Source organism: Colobus angolensis, unplaced genomic scaffold (assembly GCF_000951035.1).
Source record: "Colobus angolensis palliatus isolate OR3802 unplaced genomic scaffold, Cang.pa_1.0 Scaffold32, whole genome shotgun sequence".
In the NCBI taxonomy this organism is placed as follows: domain Eukaryota; kingdom Metazoa; phylum Chordata; class Mammalia; order Primates; family Cercopithecidae; genus Colobus; species Colobus angolensis.
The window spans coordinates 3545116-3554669 of NW_012116488.1; the positions used below are offsets into that span (position 1 = coordinate 3545116).

The window sequence follows — 9554 nt, forward strand, 5'->3', positions numbered from 1 at the left end:
TCGCTGCCGCCCCCAGCCTCCGGTTCCGCATCCGCCATGGCGGCCGAGGCGGGGACTCGAACCTGGGTCGCTGAGCGACGGCGTCTACAATGTGCGTCACCGGGGAGAGGGGCGGACTACGAGTGCCTCGCAGGCCAAGACACCTCGGAAGGCGACCGTGTCTGGCCGGGAAGGTCGTGGAGTGCCTCGCCCCAGCCAACAACGCCGCGGCTCCTAGGGCTGATCAGCAGAGCGGACCCACGTTATTTTCCTTATTGCCTGCCACGGATGTTCTCGGAGAACACTCACCTTTTCCGAGAGCTGTCCCGGATCTCCAGTCTTCGGGGTTCCAGAGCCCCTGGCCCAAAAGTTACCACGCTATCCAAGTGTTCTGACGTAATCGTGCATCCGAATCAGCGGAGGATGCTGTCTGGAGATGCAGAGTCCTGTGCCCACTCCCAAACGTTTGGATTTATAGATCTGAGAGGGGATCACAGTTCGAATTGTTAACGAGAGTGTTTCCCAACCCCCAAATTTTTGCCTTGTCACCCTAGCTTCTCTCTACCCACCCACCCAGATTGGCTGCACCTTGAAGGGAGAAATGATATATTACTCAGTCGTCGGTGCCCAGCACAGGTCCTGCCCAGAACACAATACACGCTCAGGTCATGAATGATGGATGAATAAATATGAATAAACGAATGAGTGAACGAATGAATGAACCCCCCCTCTATCCATCTGGCTTCACTGCCCCATCTTCCTCAGCCTGATAGCCTCTCCTTGAGGCTCTGTGCGCCCTCCGAATCTTGTAGCTGCAGGTGTGTACACATGTCCGAGCTCCTCTCCCCAGGGAGAGCAGGAGGTTCACTGGTCAAAAAACCCTTATTAAGCACCTGGTGGGTAAATCGCTGTTTCCGCCCCGAGGGGGTATACAGTCTAGGTGCCCAGGAGGAGGCAACTAGCATTTGCAGCGCAGTATGATGAGTGCTGAAGCCAGTAAAGTAAGGCTGGGGGCCTGGGTGGTGTCAGAGAAGGTTCTGGAAGATCACGATCATCCTCATCAATACATTGCATTCACGTTACTCTCTTCTGTGTTTTTTTGTTTGTTTGTTTTTGTTTTTGAGATGGAGTCTCGCTCTGTCACCCACGGTGGAGTGCAGTGGCCGGATCTCAGCTCACTGCAAGCTCCGCCGCCCGGGTTTACGCCATTCTCCTGCCTCAGCCTCCCAAGTAGCTGGGACTACAGGCCCCCGCCACCACACCCGGCTAATTTTTGTGTTTTTAGTAGAGACGGGGTTTCACCGTGTTAGCCAGGATGGTCTCGATCTCCTGACCTCGTGATCCGCCCGTCTCCGCCTCCCAAAGTGCTGGGATTACAGGCGTGAGCCACCGCGCCCGGCCTTCTGTGTTATTTTTTAATGGTGAATTTTATATTATGGGTATCTTACCATAATTTTGTTATTATTGCTATTATTACTATTATTGAGATAAGATCTCACTCTGTCACCCAGGATGGAGTGCAGTGGCAGGATCTTGGCTCATTACAACCTCGACCTCCCGGGCTCAGGTGATCCTCCCACCTCAGCCTCTGGAGTAGCTGGAATTACCAGCACGTGCCACCACGCCCAGATAATTTTTGCATTTTTAGTAGAGACGGGGATTCGCCATGTTGGCCAGGCTGGTTTTAAACTCCTGACCTCAGGTGATCCACCTGCCTAGGCCTCCCAAAGTGCTAGGATTGCTAGGATTGCAGGCGTGAACTACTGTTCCGGGCCTGACAATTGACTTCTGAGATCTTGGGAAGCTCTGCTTTTCAGCAGATAAGAGATTTCAGGATTTTTTTTTTATTTTTATTTTATTTTTATTTTTTGAGACAGAGTCTCACTCTGTCACCCAGGCTGGAGTGCAGTGGCACGATCTTGGCTCACTGCAACTTCCACCGCCTGGATTCATGCGGTTCTCCTGCCTCAGCCTCTTGAGTAGCTGGGGTTACAGGCGTCGGCCCCCACGCCCGGCTAATTTTTGTATTTTTAGTAGATTGGGGGTTTCATCATGTTGGTCAGGCTGGTCTTGAAATCCTGACCTCAGGTGATCCGCCTGCCTCGGCCTCCCCAAGTGCTGGGATTACAGGTATGAGCCACCACACCCAGCCAGATTTCAGGAATTCAAATGCCTTCTGCTCAAAGTAATTTTTATGCCACTGTGGTATATTCTAAACCCCTTCAAGCTCAGGAAACTTGAGGGCAGTAACCTCCACCGATTCCTCCATGCTGTGTCCCTGCATCTAACAACGTGCCTGGCATGACTATTAAAATATGTGACATCCACCGTGTGTCCAGGTGTCTATTTTGGGTGTCGGCTGCCCCAGGCTCTCCTAACTTTGCTTATAATAGCAGCAGCGCCATCGACTGGCATTTATTGAGAACTTTTACTACACCCTGGGCACTTACCAACGTCTGTAGATTTTGAGCTGCTTCTTATTTAGGTCAGAGCTAGTAGCTGTTTCCACTGTAGAATTTTCGAAAACAGGTGGAGCCCCTGCCGGACCCTGACGTAAAATGGCATTAACCCTATACAACCGGCTTTTGTTTAACTGAACACACCTGACCACCCTAGAAATTTGAATCGAGTGAGAAATTCATCCACTTGCTCTGGCTGCAAAATGCAGAACTAAGAGAAAGAAATGCGAAGCCTAAGATGTCTCTCTGAAAAGAAAAAGCGAGGCGGGGCGGGAGGAGCAAGAGAAGGGTTCCAGAGGCTTCCACAACCTGAACACCTCACTAAAAACATGGCAGTCATCTTGTGGCTGGTAACTGTCTCCACGCGGGTTGGGGTTTGTGTCTCACCGTTTTGCTCCCAGCCTAGAACGGTGCTGGGCATGCAGTAGCTCTCCATACGCTTCTGTGGAATGCATTCATTCCAGACCTGAATTTTCAACTCCAAGATTTCTCTGCAAGGAACACTAGGCGGTGATATCCGGGAGCACCTGTGTTCACTGGGCGGTTCCTCCAGGCCAGACGCAGCCTCAGGAAACGTGGGGGGTGAGGGTGGGGGATGTGCATTGGTTTGGATGTCCCGAGTGTCCTTTAAAACGACAAATGTAAAAGGCCTAACCAATGGCATTCTAAAACAGACTCTTCAGGTGGTGGCGGGCGCCCGGACTCGGGGTGAGGAGCCACCGCCCCAGCGCGCGCTGAGTTCCTCCCCAGCAGACCGCCTTCGACAACCTTTGGGCCGAGTCCAAAATATTCCGCAATTCGCTCCTGCATGCACGCCGGTTACAGTACCAGAAAGGAACATTTTTAAAAAGAGTTGCAAAAGGAATTCATACAGGGGGTAAAAAGAAAAAAAAAAGAAAAACTGGCCCGTACGGGGATCGAACCCGCGACCTTGGCGTTATTAGCACCACGCTCTAACCAACTGAGCTAACCGGCCAACTGACGCTAAACTGCCACCGGAGTGTTTAAGAGGGCTCCATGCCCGCGCCCGCCCCCTAGTGACTCCCTGCCGAGTCCTCGCAGCCGCCCAGCAGCGACTTTCGACCTCTTCACAGTCATCTCCATTGGTCCGATGCAGAAACTGAGACCTAGGGGACTTCAAGGAGAAGGGAGGCGGCTCCCTACAGCGAAGGCGGCTTTCTTTCACAGGGAAAAGGCAAATTGCCCATGGGAGGCTTAGCTCGGCAGTGAGAAGGTTTTCAAACATGCCAACTCAATGTTGTTTTTATCTCCGAGAATCCTGCAGCGTGGAAACTTCGTGTAACAGAGGCCTTTAGCGTGGTTAAATCAAGCTTGGAAACTACAGAAAACCAAAGGACAAAAGAACCACCGAATTCCCTATCGCCCAATAAACAAGCGCCGCTGGGGTCTTGGCTTCCTTCCTGCCGGTTTTTTTCCTACTGCACACGTGTGTGTGTATATATATATATATATATAAAATATATACACATACATACACACACACACAGAATCCAAAGCCTTGTATGAAGCATTCTTTTTTTTTTTGAGACGGAATCTCCCTCTGTCTCCCAGGCTGAAGTGCAGTGGGCGGTTTCAGCTCAATGAAGCAGTCTGTTTTTTATCTTTCTTTTTGCATTTAATGTTCTAGAATAAGCATATCCCTAAACAATTACGAATGTCATTTTAAATGATTACTCAGTGTTTCACTGAGTGGACAAACCACCATAGATTTCTCTCCTTTTTTTTTTTTTTTTTTAGTGTCGGAAAAAATGTTTTCATTTTGCTCTCTCTCTTGATAACTGAGCACGTAAATAAATCACATGGTACAAGGCAGAAGGGTTGAAAGAGCCACTGGGTGGGCAATGATGGTATCCACCTCTAAAAGCACAGGATCTATATGAAAAAAAAGAGAGAGAGAAGGAAAAGGCCGGGAAGACAAACCACCACCGTGCCTGCCACAGAGGCCTGCTGGTCTCCTACAGGGCCTGACGACGGTATGCTGCTGTGGCCCTCCCACTCCAGGAGCACCAGCAGCGAGCACCAGCTTTTCTTTTTTTTTTTTTTTTTTGAGACAGAGTCTCGCTTTGTCACCCAGGCTGGAGTGCAGTGGCGCAATCTCGGCTCACTGCAACCTCCACCCCCTGGATTCAAGTGATTCTCCTGCCTCAGCCTCCCAAGTAGCTGGGATTGCTGACAATGCCCAGCTTTTCTTTTTTTTTTTTTTTTTTTTTTTTTTTTTTGAGGATTTTTAGTAGAGATGGGGTTTCACCATTGTTGGCCAGGCTGGTCTCGAGCTCCTGACCTCAAGTGACCCACCTGCCTCAGCCTCCCAGAATGCTAGGATTACACGTGTGAGCCACCGCGTCCGGCCAGATTTTTTTTTTTTTTTTTTGAGACGGAGTCTTGCTCTGTCGCCCGGGCTGGAGTGCAGTGGCCGGTTTTCAGCTCACTGCAAGCTCCGCCTCCCGGGTTTAATAGCCATTCTCCTGCCTCAGCCTCCGAGTAGCTGGGACTACAGGCGCCCGCCACCTCGCCTGGCTAGTTTTTTTTTTTTTGTATTTTTTAGTAGAGACGGGGTTTCACCGTGTTAGCCAGGATGGTCTCGATCTCCTGACCTCGTGATCCACCCGTCTCGGCCTCCCAAAGTGCTGGGATTACAGGCTTGAGCCACTGCGCCCGGCCCAGATTTTTAACATTACACATTCTGCTCTGATTACTCCACTAAACTGCTGGGACTGATGTATCATCAGGGTTCCATGTCACAAGCAGCAGAAACCAAGTGTAGCTGATTTGAACAGATTTTATGTAAAGGATGTTAGGTAGGTCACCCTCCACGAGCAAGGCTAGAGGACCAGGTTTGGAAAAACGGACACTCAGTGAAGACATACTCATTCATTCTGGCAGTGCCCTGGCCCCCAATCAGCTGTGAGTCAAAGAAACCTAATCCTTGTCCTCATGGAGCTCACCGCATAGCAAGGAAGGCGGATATTACAGGGAAGAGAGGAGATTAGGTGGTGTGCTGGGAGGCTGGGCAAGCTTCCTGAAGTCTGGAGCACTTTCCAGTGTCCAAAGGACAAGGATGGATGAGCAGGCCAAAGGGGTAAAGCCTCTCACAGAACACGGGTGGGGTGCAGGCATCCTGTCCATTTTGCTTACAGCTGAATGAATGCCCAGAACCTAGCACACTGGCATAGCAATAGGTAAGTCACATGGGTTTTAAAACAGTCAGATCAAGTCATTTCTCTGTTCACACTCTCCTCTTCTGCCCCAGCCCTAAAAGGCCTGCCAAATGTAGCAAATATAGATCAAGATACCGGGTTAAAATTGAATTGCAGAAGGACAATGAAGCTTTTTTTTTTTTTAGTGTAAGTATGTCCCATGCCATATTTGGGTCATACTTACACTAAAAGAATACCAGTGCTATATCTGACAACTCTACCCCCAGGGTGACAACCCTACGCCCAGGGTAACATCCCGTTGAAAGACACCACTTGGCCGGTTGCGGTGGCTCACGCCTGTAATCCCAGCACTTTGGGAGGCCGAGGCAGGTGGATCACGAGGTCAGGAGTTTGAGACCTCCCTGGCTAACACGGCGAAACCCCTTCTCTACTAAGAATACAAAAATTAGCCGGGCGCGGTGGCGGGCGCCTGTAGTCCCAGCTACACGGGAGGCTGAGGCAGGAGAATGGTGTGAACCTGGAAGGCGGAGTTGGCAGTCAGCGGAGATCGTGCCACTGCACTCCAGCCTGGGCGACAGAGCGAGACTCCGTCTCAAAAAAAAAAAAAAAAAAAGACACCACCAGACCTGCGCCTTTCTTCTCTGCGCTCCTGCACCCCTGCCCGGCTCCCTCCGCGGCAGCCCCCTCCGCCTCTTCCTGGGCCCTTGCTCCTGTGCTGGGGCTTTTGCGCTTCCTTTCTTCTTCCTGGACCACTTTTCCCGCAGACAGTGTCAAAACTCCTCATCGTGGTCGCTGCTTAAATGTCATTTACTCAGCGAGGTTTCCCCGATGCCCCCATTTGCAATCGCAACCCGCACCCAGGATCCCTGCGGTTCCCGGCCCAACCCCTCTCCATCGCTTTTTCCCGCTGCTAACCGTCCGCCTCCCACCGCTAGAGCGAACTCCAGGGGCAGTGGGCTCTATTCCACCAGCACCTAAACAGTGCTTGGCACACAGCGGGTGGTCAGTCAAGGTCTCCTAAAGGAAGCCGAGTTGACCGACCCTTGTGGGTGCAGCCGTGGCATTACCAGGACTTCACGCCACGCGTCCCAAGTGGGCGGAGTGGACTGGACACGCCGGGGCGGGGGCGCAGTGACTGACGTCGGCCGCTAGAGGGCACCCGAGACCTGCGCCGTCAGTCCCGAACCCAGGCTTCGGGCGACCCACGTGCAGTCCGTAGGGCGGGCGCGGGCGAGCAGCTTTCTGTCCTCGGGACCTCTCCCTCCCCTTCTCACCCCTTCTTAAAGCTCTTCTTAGACAAACCCTAATTCTCATTCTTTGAGTGACGAAAACACAAATCTACATACTTCTAGAATTAAGTGGTACAGAATACCATTCGGGCTTGCTTTCTTGTTTTCGCTTTTTGTTTTTGAGACGGAGTCTCGCTCTTGTGCCCAGACTGGAGTGCAGTGGCGCGATTTCGGTCCACTGCAACCTCTGCCTTGTATTTGTTTTTTTGTTGTTGTTGTTTTTTGTTTTTAATGTGGGGCGGGGAGCCCATGTGCATTTTAAATAATCCATTTTCTTTAAACTCAACTTATGAAATGTTTCATTCTGTTTATAAGCTGGAACCTTTGGTCTGACAGTAACGACCTGCTGTGTTAGTTTCCCAGGTCGGCCACAACAGAGTGTTTTAAGGTAGGTGGCCACATAACAGAATACATGGCCTCACAGTTCTAGCAGGCGGATGTCCAAGGTTAGGGTGTCAGGAAGGTCGCTTCCTTCGGAGGCTCCCAGGGAGACCGCCCCAGGCTGTCTCCTGGCTTCTGGTGGATTTCGGGTCAACTTTGGCCTTCCTTCGCTCGTAGAAGCTTCACCCTGATCTCTGCCTGCATCTTCATATGCTATTTTCCCTGTGTGTCCCTGTGTCTAAATCGCCCCTTTTGTGTAGACGCCAGTCATAATGGACTAAAGCCACCCTGAAGACCTTTTTTTTTTGACGGAGTTTCCCTCTTGTTGCCCAGGCTGGGGGGCAATGGTGCGATCTTGGCTCGGCTCACTGCAACCTCCGCCTCCCGGGTTCAAGCGATTCTCCTGCCTCAGCCTTCTGAGTAGCTGGGATTACAGGCGTGAGCCACCACGCCCGGTTAATTTTGTCTTTTTAGTAGAGACGTGGTTTCACCATGTTGGCCAGCCTGGTCTTGAAGTCTTGACCTCAAGTGATACCCCCGCCTTGGCCTCGCAAAGTGTCGGGATTCCAGGCGTGAGCCACCGAGCCAGGCCCGGAGACCTCATTTTAACTTGATTGCCTCTGTAAAGACCCGATCTCCAAGAAAGGTCACCATCTGAGGTACTGCAGGTTAGGACTTCAACATCTTTTCGGGGGGACACGATTCAATGCATAACTCATAACATGTACAGTTTCATGCATTCCTGAGTAAAGCTTTAATTTATAAAACAGATTGAATTCTTCTAAACGAACTCATTTAGAAATAAAATTAAAAGAAACCCTATTAAATGTTTATACAAGGTAAGTGGCCACACAACAGAATATATGGCCTCACAGTTCTGGCGGGCAGACATCCAAGGTCACGGTGTCGGGAAGGTCGCTTCCTTTGGAGGCTCCCAGGGAGACCGTCCCAGGCTGTCTCCTGGCTTCCGGTGGATTTCGGGCCATCTTTGGCCTTCCTCCTATTAAATGTTTATACATTTAGTAATCTGATTTTCTGATTTTTCTTAATAAACATACAACGAAGCTTTTTGAAATTAACATTTTATATTTATGAAAGTAAAACAATTGCAGTTTTAAAAGTCATAATACTAAAAGCCTTATTATAAAAGATAGTATTCTCCTACTCCACCCCTTCCCTGCAGCCCAATCCAACTCCCCAGAGGCAATCACTGTGAACTTTTAAGTTTATTTATATATATTTTTTTCTACAGAAATGAGGTCTCACTATGTTGCCCAGGCTGGTTTTGAACTCCTGGGCTCCACTGATCCTCCCACCTTGGCCTCCCAAAGTGCTAAGATTATAGGTGTGAGCCACCATGTCCTGCCCACTATGAGCTTTTCAAGCAGTTTCTTTTTTTACTCCAATAATCCTAAAATATATGATTTTACTTCTAATTCTTTTTTTTTCAATTTTAGACTTTATTGACTTCATTCTATGCTAAGTGAGGTTCTTTTGCCAACATTCCCCCAATGCATGTACACTTTCCCTCTCTCATCATCCCCAAATACTAATACTACCAAATTTTACTGAAATCAATAGTGTTTATATTGCTATGACTATGTTAACACTGTTCTCAACTGAGCCACATAGTGTACTGTAATTACATTCCTTTCTAATGGAACTTCTTGTTTTCCTTTGCATTTGGTTTGCGTACTTTTCTATGTAACGGTCACTGACTTTCTGCCAGAATTATGAAACTGCTCTTAATGTAATCAAATACGTGAGATAACGTAGCAATTGTTTTCTATGTTTAAGTTGGGAGATATCCTTCCAGAGCTTCCCATCCTCCTGGTCTAACCTGGATTGGTGGTTCTCCAGGCCTGCTGCAGTTTAATCCTGGGCGGGTCTTCACCACCATCCTGGGAATCCCTTTCCCCTTTTTCTTTGTTGGGTCCTCTGCTTCCTAATTCCAGGTTGCTGCCTCTTTTACTTACCTTTCATTTAGGTTCTGAACGTTCTTCATTGGTTTCCCAAGAAATGGCTCATGGAAAGTAAATGAGATCTTGCATATCTGAATACATCTTGCTTGCTTGGTTTGCTTGGTTTCTCTCTCTCTTTCTCTCTCTCTCTTCCTCTCCCCCTTCATCCCCTTTTTTTTTTTTTTTTTTTTTTTTTTTGAGGCGGACTCTCGCTCAGTTCCTATAGCATAGTAAGTGCTCAGTAAATGTTAGTCTCGTTAATGGGTTCTGATGGCCTCATCCCCTTTTTTTTTTTTTTTTTTTTTT

At 49.2% G+C, this 9554-nt stretch overlaps 1 non-coding gene across 1 annotated transcript; it reads right to left on the reverse strand.

Annotated features, from left to right (window-relative positions):
- Positions 1-3340: 3340 nt before the first annotated feature.
- Positions 3341-3414, reverse strand: TRNAI-AAU. Its single transcript has one exon. It is a non-coding gene; the product is annotated as a tRNA-Ile (tRNA).
- Between the last annotated feature and the right edge of the window lie 6140 nt (positions 3415-9554).